Here is a 14,459-nt window from a genome sequence, read left to right as displayed (position 1 = left end):
AGGTATTTGAGAGAAGCCAGAATAACCATCTAGAAAGCAAAAATGTGTGTGTTTGGATAGCTTTTCTAGCATTTGATCAATAAAAGGTATAGGGTAATGATCTTTCTTAGTAGCTTTATTTAACTTACGGAAATCAATTACCATCCTATAACCTGTAATAATTCTTTGCGGGATCAATTCATCTTTATCATTAGGAACAACGATAATACCTCCCTTTTTAGGGACAAAATGGACAGGCTTACCCATTCACTATCAGCAACGGGATAAATAATACCTGCCTCAAGGAGCTTTAATATCTCCTTTCTTACCACTTCCTTCATCTTGGGATTTAATCGTCTTTGAGGATCTCTAACTGGCTTGGCATCTTTCTCCACTGAAATTTTGTGTTGACATAATGTGGGACTAATGCCCTTAAGATCATCTAGAGTATATCCAATAGCAGCTCGGTGCTTCTTCAGAGTTTTCAATAATCTTTCTTCTTCTTTCTCTGAAAGGTTAGCACTAATAATAACAGGATATATTTCTTTTTCATCAAGATAAGCATACTTAAGTTTATCAGGTAATGGTTTGAGTTCAAACACGGGATCACCCTTGGGTGGAGGGGGATCCCCAAGAATTTCAACGGGAAGGTTATGTTTTAGCATAGGTTCCTGTTTAAGGAACACTTCATCTATTTCTTCCCTTTCCTTCATAAAAATATCATTTTCATGGTGTAGCAAATATTGTTCTAACGGATCAGTTGAAGGAACAACAATGGAAGCAAGACCAATAATCTTATCTTTACTAGGTGGTTCCCTTTCACGAGGTTGTCTACTAAACTTAGCGAAATTAAACTCATGAGACATACCATCTATGCCAATAGTGACAATATTCCTTTCACAATTAATCTTAGCACTAGCAGTATTCAAGAAGGGTCTACCAAAAATAATGGGACAAAAATCATCTTGTGGGGAACCAAGAACAAGAAAATCAGCAGGGACCTTCCCACACAAAACTTCAACATCTCTAACAATCCCAATAGGTTTAATGGTATCCCTATTAGCAAGCTTAATAGTAACGACAATGTCTTCTAATTCAACGAGTGCAATGTCATGCATAATTTCTTTATAAAGATCATAAGGTATCGCACTAGCACTAGCACCCATATCACATAAGCCATGATAACAATGATCTCCTATTTTAACAGAAATAACAGGCATGCCTACAACAGGTCTACGTGTCTTAGTATCAGGTCTAGCAATATTAGTAGTCTCACCCAAGAAAGAATAACATGCCCATCTAAGTCCTCATCCAAGAGATCTTTAACCATAGCAATACTAGGTTCAACATTAATTTTCTCAGGAGGTGTATAAGTCTTAGTATTACTCTTACGAACAACAGTCGAAGCTTTAGCATGATCCTTTATCCTAACAGGAAAAGGAGGTTTTTCAACATAAGCAGTAGGAACAATAGGATCACTATAGGTAATAATCTTTTCTTCGACTGTAATAGGTGCAACTACTTTCACTTCAATAGGAGGATTTTATTTAAACCACTTCTCTTTAGGGAGATCAACGTGAGTAGCAAAAGATCCACAAAAGGCAGCTACTATCTCAGAGTCAAGTCCATACTTAGCGCTAAATCCATGAAAAGCATCGGTATCCATAAAAGATTTAACACAATCGAACTTAGATGTCATACCTGACTCCTTACCATCGTCGGAACCCCAATCTTTAGAGTTGCATTTAATTCTTTCCAATAAGTCCCATTTGAAATCAATAGTCTTCAGCATATAAGAACCAGCACAGGAAGTATCGAGTAGGTTGCGATTATCAAGAGAAAGCCGAGCATAAAAATTCTGAATAATCATTTCCCAAGAGAGCTCATGATTGGGGCATGAATATAACATTGACTTAAGCCTCCCACAAGCTTGAGCGATGCTTTCTCCTTCGCGAGGCCAGAAATTATATATGTAATTATGATCACGATGAACAAGATGCATAGGATAGAACTTCTGGTGAAATTCCAACTTCAATCGCTTATAATTCCAAGATCCCGTATCATCACATAGCCTATACCATGTCAATGCATCTCCCTTCAAAGATAAAGGGAAGACCTTCCTTTTGACAACATCATCAGGAATACCTGCAAGCTTAAATAATCCACAGACTTCATCCACAAAGATAAGGTGTAAATCGGGATGCAATGTTCCGTCTCCTGCAAATGGATTAGCTAGCAGTTTTTCTATCATACCCGAAGGAATCTCAAAGTGAATATTTTCATAAATTTTAGTAGGTTGAGGAGAAACTCTTTGCTCTTCTAGTTGGGGTGAAGATACCTCAAACAAGCCCCTCAAAGGATTAGTTTCCATGGTGACAAGTAACAGAAAATTTCAGCACACTATATAAATGTTTCCTTACCAAGTTCCACTCACCAAAAGCGCTACACTCCCTGGCAACGGCGCCAGAAAAGAGTCTTGATGACCCACAAGTGTAGGGGATCTATCGCAGTCCTTTCGATAAGTAAGAGTGTCAAACCCAACGAGGAGCAGAAGGAAATGATAAGCGGTTTTCAGTAAGGTTTTCTCTGCAAGCACTGAAATAGTAGGTGATAGATAGTTCTGTGATAAGATAAATAGTAACAAGTAACAAGTAAATAAAGTAAGTAAAGTGCAGCAAGGTGGCCCAATCCTTTATGTAGCAAAGGATAAGCCTGGACAATTTCTAATAATGAGGAAGGAGCTCCCGAGGACACAGTGGGAATTATCATGAAGCTAGTTTTCATCACGTTCATAAGATTCGCGTTCGGTACTTTGATAATTTGATATGTGGGTGGACCGGTACTTGGGTACTGCCCTAACTTGGACAAGCATCCCACTTATGATTAACTCCTATTGCAAGCATCCGCAACTACAATAAGAAGTATTAAGGTAAACCTAACCACAACATTAAACATATGGATCCATATCAGCCCCTAACGAAGCAACGCATAAACTAGGGTTTAAGCTTCTGTCACTCTAGCAACCCATCATCTACTTATTACTTCCCCATGCCTTCCTCTAGGCCCAAATAAGGTGAAGTGTCATGTAGTCGAAGTTCACATAACACCACTAGAGGAAAAGACAACATACATCTCATCAAAATATCAAACGAATACCAAATTCACATGACTACTAATAGCAAGACTTCACCCATGTCCTCAGGAACAAACGTAACTACTCACAAAGCATATTCATGTTCATAATCAGAGGAGTAATAATATGCATAAAGGATCTGAACATATGATCTTCCACCAAGTAAACCAATTAGCATCAACTACAAGGAGTAATCAACACTACTAGCAACCCACAGGTACCAATTTGTGGTTTTGATACAAGATTGGATACAAGAGATGAACTAGGGTTTTGAGAGGAGATAGTGCTGGTGAATATGTTGATGGAGATTGACCCCCTCCCAATGAGAGGATCGTTGGTGATGACGTTGGTGATGATTTCCCCCTCCCGGAGGGAAGTGTCCCCGGCAGAACAGCTCCGCCAGAGCCCTAGATTGATTCCGCCAAGGTTCCGCCTCGTGGCGGCGGAGTTTCATCCCGTAAGCTTGCCCATGATTTTTTCTAGGGTAAAAGTGTTGATATAGCAGAAGATGGACGCCGGAGGCCCACCAGGGGGCCCAGGAGATAGGGGACGCGCCCTATAGGGGGGGTGCCCCCCTGTCTCCTAGACAGGGTGTGGGCCCCCTGGCCTATTTCTTTCGCTCATAAATTCTTATCAAATCCAAAAAGTTCTTTCGTGGAGTCTCAGGACTTTTGGAGCTGTGCAGAATAGGTTTCCAACATTTGCTCCTTTTCCAGCCAGAATTCCAGCTTCCGGCATTCCCCCTCTTCATGGTAAACCTTGTAAAATAAGAGAGAATAGCCATATAAGTATTGAGATATAATGTGTAATAACAGCCCATAATGCAATAAATATTGATATAAAAGGATGATGCAAAATGGACGTATCAGCGGCCTGCCCTAGGCCAGCCCTCTCTCTCTCGACTAGGGCCCATAAGGCCCACTATTTCTCCCGGGGGGGGGGGGGGGCTCCGGCACTCCGGTTTCTCCGAAATCACCCGGAACACTTCCGGTGTCCGAATATAGCCGTCCAATGTATCGATCTTTACATCTTGACCATTTAGAGACTCCTCGTCATGTACGTGATCATATCTGAGACTCCGAACTACCTTCGGTACATCAAAACACAAAAACTCATAATACTGAACGTCACCGAACTTTAAGCGTGCGGACCTTATGGGTTCGAGAACTATGTAGACATGACCGAGACATGTCTTCGGTCAATAACCAATAGCGAAACCTGGATGCTCATATTGGTTCCCACATATGCTACAAAGATCTTTATCGGTCAAACCGCATAACTACATACGTTGTTCCCTTTGTCATCGATATGTTACTTGCCCGAGATTCGATCGTCGGTATCTCAATACCTAGTTCAATCTCATTACCGGCAAGTCTCTTTACTCGTTATGTAATGCATCATCCCGCAACTAACTCATTAGTCACATTGCTTGCAAGGCTTATAGTGATGTGCACTACCGAGAGGGCCCAGAGATACCTCTCAAACAATCGGAGTGACAAATCCTAATCTTGAAATACGTCAACTCAACAAGTACCTTCAGAGACACCTGTAGAGCACCTTTATAATCACCCAGTTATGTTGTGACGTTTGGTAGCACACAAAGTGTTCCTATGGTAAGCGGGAGTTACATAATCTCATAGTCATAGGAACATGTATAAGTCATGAAGAAAGCAATAGCAACATACTAAATGATCAAGTGCTAAGCTAACGGAATGGGTCAAGTCAATCACATCATTCTTCTAATGATGTGATCCCATTTTTCAAATGATAACTCATATCTATGGTTAGGAAACTCAAGCATCTTTGATCAATGAGCTAGTCAAGTAGAGGCATACTAGTGACACTATGTTTGTCTATGTATTCACACATGTATTATGTTTCCGATTAACACAATTCTAGAATGAATAATAAACATTTATCATGGTATGAGGAAATAAATAATAACTTTATTATTGCCTCTTGGGCATATTTCCTTCAGCTGCCGGCAAGTCAGAGGGCTCCGACAAGAAGTACTGCAAGATTCACCATACCAAGGGCCACGACCTCCAGAATTGCCGCCAAGTGGAGCTGCTGATGGAGAAGCAAAGGGCTGAGTACGAGAGACGAGACAAGGATAAGGGCCAAGGTGGCGCTGAAGGATCCGCAAGAAGCATGGCGGCCGAGGAGGACGCCACGACAAGGAGAAGCAACAAGAGAAGCCTGCTCGAGGTCGCGACAAGAAAGAGGAGGATGACGATCATGATGATGATGACAAGTCCACCGAGCATGAGTTTGAGAAGGCGACAGAGGTCATGTGTGTTGATGGAGGTGCCTCGTTGTATTCCTCCCACCACCGACTGAAATAGTGGGCACATGAGATTAATGCAACGGAACCGATGGTCGACGCCCAGAAGCCACTGAGGTGGTCCCACACGCCTATCATTTTCGACGCCGAGGATCACCCTGATAGCACAACTGCGGTCAAGTGTTTGCCGTTGTTGGTATCACCAACAATACACAACCTCAAGGTGACGAAGATGTTAGTTGACGGTGGGGCCGGCCTGAACTTGATCTCTCCCAACGTGATCAAGAGGCTGCAGATCCTTGATGAAGATGACACATCTCTTCTTGTTGCTAGTCGTGGTATTCTTTCCACTCCGTCCTTTTCTGTTCGTAGTGTTTCACATGTTCCTCGCCTTACCATGAATCTTTTTTTCCGCTGCCCAACTTACTGATTATGGTTGTCGTGTCATTCTTGACACCGACTCTTGCTCCATTCAGGATCGTCGTAGGTGCTGGCCCCTGGCGCCGTGAGTCAGAGGGCCTTTGGGAGGTTGACAGGCTTTGTGTTCCTTCTGCTGCCACCACTTTTGCCAGCTCTCATGCTCTTGGTGCCTCCTCGTCTGCGTCCTTCCAGCAGTGGCATCATCGCCTTGGTCACATATATGGCTCTCGCTTGTCATCATTAGTGCGTCAGGGCCTCTTAGGGTCTGTATCTGGAGATGTTTCTTTACATTGCAATGGTTGTAGACTTGGACAACAAACCCAGTTACCTTATCCTACCAGTGAATTGGTATCTCAGCGTCCTTTTGATTTAGTTCATTCTGATGTCTGGGGTCCTGCTCCCTTTGATACGAAAGGTGGTCATCGCTACTATGTTTTGTTTATTGATGATTTCTCTCGCTACACCGCCGGAGAGTTTATCTCCCAGCTGTTGCGTGGTTTTCTCGCGGAATAGGGTACTCTTGCCCAGTTCTCATGTCCTGGGGCTCATGCTCAGAATGGCGTTGCAGAACGTAAGCATCGTCATCTGCTTGAGACGGCTTGTGCGCTGATGATTGCTACTTCCCTTCCATCCTATTTTTGGGCTGAGGCTGTTTCTTCATCCACCTATCTCATCAGCATTCAGCCATCGAATGCCCTGCAGGGTGGTATTCCTATGGAGTGTCTCACTGGTCGTTCTCCTAAGTACTCAGCTCTTCGTATGTTTGGATGTGTGTGCTATGTCCTTCTTGCCCCCCAAGAACGCACCAAACTGACTGCTCAGTCGGTGAGTGTGTTTTCCTTTACTACAGTGATGAGCACAAGGGCTATCGTTGTTGGGATCCCGTTGGACGTTGCTTGCGCATCTCGCGTGATGTGACTTTTGACGAGTCTCATTCTTACTACCCACGCCCTTTCCTCGAGCTTCTCTGTGGAAGATATTTCCTTTCTTCTCCTTCGCGATACACCCTGCTATGTGCCTCATGTGTCACCTCTTCCTCCAGATCCTCTCATTCATTCTCATTTACCACCAACACCATCTTCCCCATCCTCCTCCACCTCTTCACCCTCATCTCCAGTTTGTCGCCCTCTCTCACCGTTTCCTCTCCACTATCCTCGCTGCCCTTGTACCGAGGATGCTTCCCCTGATGCGCCTTCCACCTCTGGTGCACCTCCCTTCACGCTTTCCCCGGTTCATAATCTCCGTGCTCGTCCTCGCCCCTGCATGATCTCTATTCTCCTGATCGGTACAATCTCTCTGTTATTGCTGAGCCCACTTCCTATGGGAATGCCATGACTCAGCCTGAATGGCAGCTTGCGATGGCCAAAGAGCTTGCTGCCCTTGAGCGCTCTGGCACATGGGATCTGGTTTCCCTCCCTTCATCGTCCCATCACTTGCAAGTGGGTCTACAATATTAAGACTTGCTCCGATGGTTCTCTTGAGTGCTACAAAGCTCGTCTTGTGGCCTGTGGTTTTCAGCAGGAGCAGGGACGCAATTATGATGAGACATTCGCTCTTGTGGCCCACATGACCACTGTCCACACTCTCCTTGTTGTGGCTTCTGTTCGTCATTGGTCTATCTCTCAACTTGATGTCTAGAATGCCTTTCTCAATGGTGAGTTGCGTGAGGAGGTTTATATGTAGCCACCACCGGGGTACTGTGCTCCTGATGGTATGGTTTGTAGACTTCGCCACTCCCTCTATGGTCTTAAACAGGCCCCTCGTGCCTGGTTCGAGTGCTTTGCCTCTATGGTCACTGTCGCTGGTTTCTTGCCCAGTGATGATGATCCGCGTTGTTTGTTCACACGTCTCCTCGTGGTCGGACTCTTCTCCTTCTCTATGTTGATGACATGATCATCACTGGTGATGACTCTGACTACATTGCCTTTGTTAAGGCTCGCCTTCGTGACCAGTTCCTCATGACTGATCTTGGTCCACTTTGCTATTTTCTTAGGATTGAGATCTCCTCGACCTCTCATGGCTTCTACATCTCCCAGGAAAAATATATTCAGGATCTTTTTGCTCGCGCTGCTCTCGGTGATGAGCACACTGTTGTGACTCCTATGGAGCTCAACATTCAGCTTCGTGCCTCTGGTGGTGACCCTCTTCCTAATACACTCGCTATCATCACCTCGTTGGCAACCTTGTCTATCTTGCTGTTATGCGTCCTGACATCTCCTATCCTGTCCACATCCTGAGTCAGTTTGTTTCAGCCCCCACCTCTATCCACTATAGTCATCTCCTCCATGTTCTACGATATCTTCGTGGCATGCTCTCTCATCGCCTTTTCTTTACCCGCTTCAGCTCTCTTGAGCCCCAGGCCTACTCACTCGGGCTAGTGATCCCTCTGATCGACGTTCGCTGTCTGCTTACTTTGTCTTTCTTGGTGGCTCTCTTATTGCCTGCAAGACAAAGAAACAGACTACAGTTTCTCGCTCGAGTACAGAGGCTGAGTTGCGAGCCATGGCTATGTTGACGGCTGAGGTGATCTGGTTACGGTGGTTACTTGAGGATTTTGGTGTGTCTGCCACTACCTCGACTCCCTTACTGTCAGGCAGTATCGGTGCTATCAGTATTGCGCATGACCCAATGAAGCATGATGATGTGGAGCATCCCTCGACCATCACCATGCACGTCACACCATCACCGCAAGGACGGAGAGGACCGTGGACAAGAGCACACGCACGCATCGTCGAAACCGAGGTTGACTCCTTCCTCTTCAAACTCCATTCTAATTCACTCGAGAATTGGGTCCTACCTCAAATGGAAGTACTATGCATGATTAGGTGTCAAGGTGTTGATCATGGAGAGGCTAGCGCGAAGACCCAAGCACCCACAGTCGAGGAGAAGGAGGAGAGGAGCGACAAGAGAGAAGACGGATAAGGCACAAGTGCCCGGACCCCAACCATCGGAGGGCCAAGTCCTTGGCCACCCCGGGTGCCCGGCCACCAGCAGCCCGGGTGCCCGGCCCTCCCCTGGGCGCTGCCTCTGCCGGCCCCGAGTGCCCAGCCTTGGAGCCCCGGGTGCCCGGCCCTTGGCCCAGCCGCCGCCTGGGCGCTGGCGCGGCCCACCCCGGGTGCCCGGGTTGCCACCCCTGGGTGCCCGGCCTCCTCCCAGCGCGGACCAGTCCCGCCACCGGGTGCCCGGGCCATCACCCCCGGGTGCCCGGGCCACCAACCCTGGGTGCCCCCCTACAGCAGCAACCCGACGCGCCCCTGACCACCCCGGGTGCCCGGGCCTCACACCCCCGGGTGCCCGGGCCCGTCCATGTGTGCCTGCGTGTATTTTGTGGTCTTTGACCATTGTACCCCCTCTCTCACCTAACTTCGTCCTAGACTATATAAATACCTCCCCTAGCTCTTTTGGAAGGATAGCAAAGTATATGATAGACATTTGTGAGCTTTGCTCCATGGATCCACTCCACTAGGAGATCAAGACCTCCTCTTGGAGTGACCAAACATCAAGACCTCCTCCTTGGGGAAGGATCCCCATCATAGGATCATCAAGCCCTCATCTCCTTCATAGGATTTGGGATGAACTCTACCATGTATCTTGTTTCCCTTTTATTGTTCATGTACCTTGTGGATCTTGTGTGTTTGTTAGTCTAGTGGATGTGTGATTTGGACTTGTTCTTGAGTGTTCCTCTTGTTTTCCCTCTTGTGTTCATCTTGCTATTGGGGATTCCCCCTCCAATTTGTGAAAGATCTTCACCTAGGGTTCCACCCTATAACATCTTGGTATCATGAGCCACGTTTATCACGAAATTGGAGCCTCCCATCTTTGTTTTCTAGCCTAATTTTGTGTGTTCTTCCCCAATTTCGAAATTTCCCCACCAAAAATAGCCCCAATTTTTTTTGTGATTTATTGGTTTGATGAGATTTTGTTGGATTTGATCCATGGATTTGCTTGGTTTTAAGTGGATCTAGCATTCCCCGATCCATCCCCACCTTTCCCTCCACGAAATCCACCAATTTCTTCCACTTTTCCACGAATTTCCGCCCAAATCCGACACCCCGGGCACCCGGACCTCAAACCCCGGGCACCCGGACCTCCCCGCCCACCCCCGCTGACCACCCTAGGTGCCCGCACCCCAAACCCCAGGCACCCGCACCCCCGGGCTGTTTGCCTCGGACCAACCCGGGTGCCCGCACCCCCAAACCCCGGGCACCCGCACCTCCCAGAAACAACCCACCAACAAAAACCGTTTCGGCCATAACTTTTGCTCCCGGAGTCCGTCTTTGACGTTCTTTAGCTCGTTGAGTAGCTATTGACATCCACCATCCATCTAGATAGGTTCCAACATCATTTGACTCCATCAAAAATTTGGCATCTTTGCATAGGCCATACACCATATCATCCGCAAAACCACCATAGCTTTCCGCAACCTAACCCATTTTGATCCATATAGCATTTGTGGTTGCTTGAGTGGTGACTTGAGTCTCCTAAGGTTTTTCGGCTACTTTGGGATGGTTGCTTCGTCATCAACCACCACCACCACTTCCGCATTGCTAACTCCGGAACCACCAACGTTTTCCGCTACCACCATTTGACATTTTCCTTGAGATTTTGAGTTCACGGTTTTTTACCGTTTCCTAAGGTGTTTCGGCTACTTAGGGATGGGTCTACATCATCTTGGTATCTACATCAAGAACACCGCCACTCATCATCGCCTCGAGGTCGTCATCGACATCGACCACTTCACCATTTTGACAACCTAACCATAAGCAAGAACAGTAACCTCCGTATCACCTTGGTATCGTGGTATCCCTTCATTGTACATTCTTGCCATTACATTGTTAACCCTTTAGCCCATTTTGCGTCAATTGCCTATTGAGACTAGCCATTGAGTATTGCCGGCAACTTTACTTGTGCACATTAGTGATCCATACCTTCCATTGCATACATACCATATCATATTGGTATCATCTTGGTATCATCATATCATCCCTTGTGTCACAAGATTGTTCTTGCATATACACAATTGCTATCTTGGTTTGTGCATTTCGCATAAGTGGCCATATCAAAAAAAAGAGAATAAGCTTTTAAGCAAAAGGAAAAGAGAGCAAAGAGCTTGTAAGCAAGAGCCATATCATCATACCATTGCACATAAGATTGTCATATCCTATCATCTTGGATCATCTTGAGAAGAACTTCGGGAACATCATACACATAGCATACCTGGGATCAAAGGCTCATACATTTTGCATCTTATAGGTTGTGCACAAGTGTCGTATCCGCCTATTGAGCAATCGTGCTAGCGTCTCTCTTGAGTTGTGCAACACGAGCATTTTTTGTGGATTCCACATTTTGTGCTCATTCCTTGGTTGCACGACCCCATTTATCTACCCATGTGTGTGTTTCCGTGTGCCACATATTGCTATTGGTCTACTTGTTTCACTTGCGAATTTGTGAATCTTTTCCAACATTATTGACTCTTGCTAACATTTGCATTAAATTTTTGTGCCACTATCCTCACTGAGCTCCACCATAAGCTTTACTTGATAGGTGTGAGTGAACAAGTCCGATACCAATTCCACTATTCTTTCATCTCACATTGAGTAAAACGAGATACATCCTCAACTTTGGGAAAAGGTAACTTGGTATTGTTTATCTCATTTCCTACTCACCTCTACTCGAGTCTTGTGATGGATAGGTAAGGCATTTCATCTCCGGTCTTCCACGACAATGACAATGCGAACAACTACATCTCCAAAACGTCCATCTTCGGACTACAATGAGCAATGCACAACATTGAGCGACTCGCCATTGACATTCGCCAAAACAAAGCAAGGATAAGGGACTACCTCGACACCAAGTTGACCGAACAAAGGGATCAAGTACGAGACATGATGGCCAACTACAAGTCTTCTCCCCCTTCGTCATCTTCAAGGCGGCGACGCTCAAGTGGCCAATCTTCAGAACATCATCGAGCTCAAGCACTACAACTCCATCAAGATGAAGATGCTCGCGATGCATACACCTACAAGTCCCAAAAAGCTCTACATCAAGCTACAGCCAAACTTCATGAGCACAAGAGAAGACCGCGAGACAAGCACCACCAGGACGGAGCTACGACTACTACGACCACTTCAGCATCTTTGCCAAGTGTCATCAAGGCATCTTCGCCTACCTCCGATGAGTACGCCTACTTTGGCTTTCCTCCACGGCTACGGTGACGAGATGATCGAGCATGGTATTTTCCCTTCGGTCATGGAGGAGAGGCGATGATGTGCCATCTTCGGCCTTCATCCGCGATGATGACGACAAGATGGTTGAGCATGTGATTTTCCCTTCGACCACGGCGACGTATGATGACTTGAGTGACTTGTGCCACCATATTGAGAGTGAGAGTGACTTCACCACTAGCCCCATATATGACGAGTTGCCCCAATTCCCATGTGAGGAGAGCCACCACCACCACCACCACTTGAGTGACTCCACCATATGTGACATTGAGTGCACCTACCTTGAGGGAGTGAGTGAGCCACCACCACATAGAGAGTGTGAGGTAGTTGATGGGGGCATGTGAGGCCATTTTGTTTTCTAACAACTTAACCTCTACCTCTATTGTGTCTTCTCATTTGGTGCTAGGTCCCATTTATGATGATGCGCCGATCCGCGATGACTTCGTCCTTCCTATGGACAAGACGATGGCCATGGTGAACTATGATGCACCTCCCACATGGTTCCATCACGATGATGACGTTGACCATACTTTGGTCTTTCCCACCTCACCTACACCACTTGAGTGGAACGAGAAAGGTAACATAGGTGAAGGTGATGCTCTTGTCCCACTAGTGGACATCCTTGGTCTTGATTGCTTGCATGATGTTGATCCACCTATTGGCATGCTTCATTCTAGTTCAACTTCCCCATGCGATGATTTACCCATTTATGATGAGTTTGATGATTACCACATGGAGTCTATTAGTTGTGATGCCATGTTACATAGGATTTCTTGTGATAATTCTCTTGGTCTCATCATGTTTGATAACCCGCTTGACTTGTCATATGCTATGCATGAGATCAACCATATGTCATATCTGCAATCTCTTCATAGTGACTATGCTTATGCCATCAACATAAACCCAATTTGCACATATGGCATAGATGACAAGCCCATGGTTATTGGCATTTGTTTTTCTTGTGATGATATTGATATCCTTCCTTTGCATCATTTATCTCATCTGCCATGCCATGACCACCTAGCTTCAGATATGCATTGTTTTGGATGTTCTCCATTTTCTCCACATGATGTTTCCGCTAGTGCTCATGAGGAGACCCCCATAGTTTCCTCATCCATATTAGGAGATTTTGATCCATCCCATACTTTGCATGATCCCACTACTTATGTGCACCATATGCTCCCCATGAATAAACATGCTATTGATGTGCCATATACTTCTATGCTAAATTTGCATCCCCATCGTGTCATACACAATAACTATTCTTTCATGATGGATGACATGTTCTTATACCATGCATCAAGTTTCTTTGAGCGATGCTTATCTTGTGCTAACTCACATGTGCACATACACATCGTGATGGATGATGTGTACATTTACCACGCGCACAATTTCTTTGATTTGTGTTTCTTTTGTGTAGGTACCCATGAATACTTGTCAACCTCGCAATCCCATGAGTTGACAAAACGAGCTCTTGAGAGCAAGATGACTTGGGATCACATGGATTGCCTTCCCCACCGCTCCCGTCGCGCAAAGACTTCGCGCATTTCTTCTACATGGCTCTCACATGGTTATGGGTTATCGTACATTACATCTTATATGCCCATCTTGCCATGTTCACTTTGCATGATATGCTCATTCCTATGCCTTTGCCATGCATTTATGACCCATGCTTTGCATTACACATGATGATTGACTCTACTACTTGTATGTGTATTTGCAAGCTTGGTGGAGATATTGCTTGTTATTGCCATGTTTGCTATGAGCCCCATGACTATGATGATCTCTTGCTTTGTAATCGTGCTTGTGATATGCCATGTGCATTGACTATGCCTACTATTTGCTCTCATGACTTGATTGCCTCGCACATGTTGCAAAATTGCTATATCATTTGTGTTAAGTGCCTCACTTTCTTCACCACACCATATGCACATTATGCTTGGATTGTCTTGCACTTGCCACATGTGTTTAGACATTTCATTTCTCTTGGTGTTGTGGACGACTCTTATGCCTACCATAGACCGTTCATTGAGAGTCTTATGCATGCTTGCTATGGGCACCTTTTCCTCACCTTTGCATGATTGTTTCCATGATGCTTTTCCATGTGCTCAATTTAGATGCTTACATTCCATGCCACACTTCTTTGTCAAACCATATGCTATGCTTGATGACAAAACTTGTTGGGTGAATCACCTCTCGAATGCTTGGTTTTGCTTTAGTGCCAATCGCATTTGTTTTTCCAAGTGTTTATTATATTTTCTCCTTTTGAAGGAACTACAAGACGGTGCGACATAGGAGAGTGACCATTTCGAGGTTGATGATGATGAGTGCTTGGTGATTGTCCACTCCTACTGTTGGGGAACGTAGCAGAAATTCAAAAATTTTCCTACGCAACACCAAGATCTATCTATGGAGAGAC

This window comes from Triticum dicoccoides, chromosome 7B (assembly GCF_002162155.2).
Source record: "Triticum dicoccoides isolate Atlit2015 ecotype Zavitan chromosome 7B, WEW_v2.0, whole genome shotgun sequence".
Classification (NCBI taxonomy): domain Eukaryota; kingdom Viridiplantae; phylum Streptophyta; class Magnoliopsida; order Poales; family Poaceae; genus Triticum; species Triticum dicoccoides.
Note: the sequence above shows the minus strand (reverse complement) of the source record.